This window comes from Echinops telfairi, unplaced genomic scaffold (genome assembly GCF_000313985.2).
Source record: "Echinops telfairi isolate 266 unplaced genomic scaffold, ASM31398v2 ScPeMD7_7;HRSCAF=31, whole genome shotgun sequence".
Classification (NCBI taxonomy): Eukaryota; Metazoa; Chordata; class Mammalia; order Afrosoricida; family Tenrecidae; genus Echinops; species Echinops telfairi.
This window is the reverse complement of record NW_022103904.1, coordinates 14,025,779-14,027,444: the sequence shown is the minus strand read 5'-3', so window position 1 is coordinate 14,027,444 and position 1,666 is coordinate 14,025,779.

The following is a 1,666-nucleotide window of genomic DNA, read 5'->3' as shown; positions in this document are numbered from 1 at the left end:
TTTTTTTGATACTCCCTCATAATAACAAGCAATCTCCAAAGTATTTATGGAAAGATGTAATTAAACATTAAAGGAAAGAAGAACAAGGCACTAACTGAAAACGAAGACTAAACTCATTTCCACTGTGGCAGTTCTGGATGATGTCAACACCATAGGACAGAGGAGAGCTGCCCCTGTGAGATTCTGTGGCTGTAAATCTGTATAGGATCGGAACACCTCATCTTTATCCTGAGTCATGGAATGAAGGTCAAAAGAGAGAGGAGAGTGGGTGGGGTGGATGAAACTATAGATAATACAAGGAGATCTTTATGAGGCTTATAATATAATGTGAATAATTTTTCTTACTGTTCATCTGATTTTCAATTTTTTTGAATTTCCATAATGGTAGGGTCACAGTGAAAAGAATTGGTGTTAAACAAATTATACAGAAGAGCAATATTGGTGCATGAATGGCTACAATGCAGATATTTCTAAGAGCTTTATCCTATGTTCTAAATGTTATTGGGACCTTAAAGTCCTTAATTCTACCAGTGTAATTCTAGTATAATTATAATCAGAATTTGATAGTCGTCACTTAGTACAAGCATAACATGTAAGTAAGGCAGTGGTTCTCAGCCTTTCTACTGCCCTGACCCTTTCATACAGTTCCTCATATTGTAGTGACCCCCCAACCATAAAATTATTTTCGCTGCTACTTCATAACTATAATTTTCTACTGTTATGAATCAGTTGAGTCCTGTGAAAGGGTCGTTCGACCCCCAAAGGGATCGTAACCCACAGGTTTAGAACCGCTGTACTAAAGAAGACAATGTCAGGTAGTGACTTTTGAAAGACTCAATGTCACTTTTTAATAATAATAAGAAGAATTGTTTAGTATCAAAGACACAAGACATCTACTGCCTTGGCTTCGAGCTGTTTCTTACTGTGAGAATAATAGGTTATTATTCACTTCTTTCCACTAGGTTTTCATTTCTGAAACGGATTGAATAGCTATGCGAAAACAAACCTTATGCAATGGAGTCGATTGTGTGTCAGAGCCGAACATCGCTCCCCAGGTTTTTCGGCAGCTGATTGTCTTGGAAACAGATCACCAGGCTTTTCTTCAGAAGTGCCTCTGAGTGGAATTAGACCTCCAATCTTTCAGTTTGTCGTTAAGAGCATTTTTCATTTCTACAACCCAGGGACTCTGTATCCAGACAAAGTGAACATTAAATTTCATGATTTCTTTTTGAAGTAAGTGTGGCCATTTGACTTCAGATGAGGCTACAAGAGAGATGAAGGTGGTAGAAATGTAAAAAGCTTTTGGAACATGACCTTAAAGATTCAATCACAACCCTTCCTTCTGCTTCATTCCCTATTCTTTCTCCTCCATTGCATCCTAAGGGTATAGATGTGCTGATGAGCCAATGAGAGTAATGCTCTAGGAATGGGGTCCTATAAACAACTATATAGTAAACACTTTAGCATTGTTGCGTTATACAATCTCTGCTTCAACTACTCAGCTTTGTTTTTGTAGCACAAATACACCCTTAGATATTCAGTAAACATGTGGTCCTGGTGCATTTTGATAAAACTCTGTTTATGAAAGAAGTTTTTGGTTTCATTGTACCCTCAGGATGCCTTTGCCTGGGAATCTCGGTGCTCAGATGAGGGAGTAAAAAAAAAA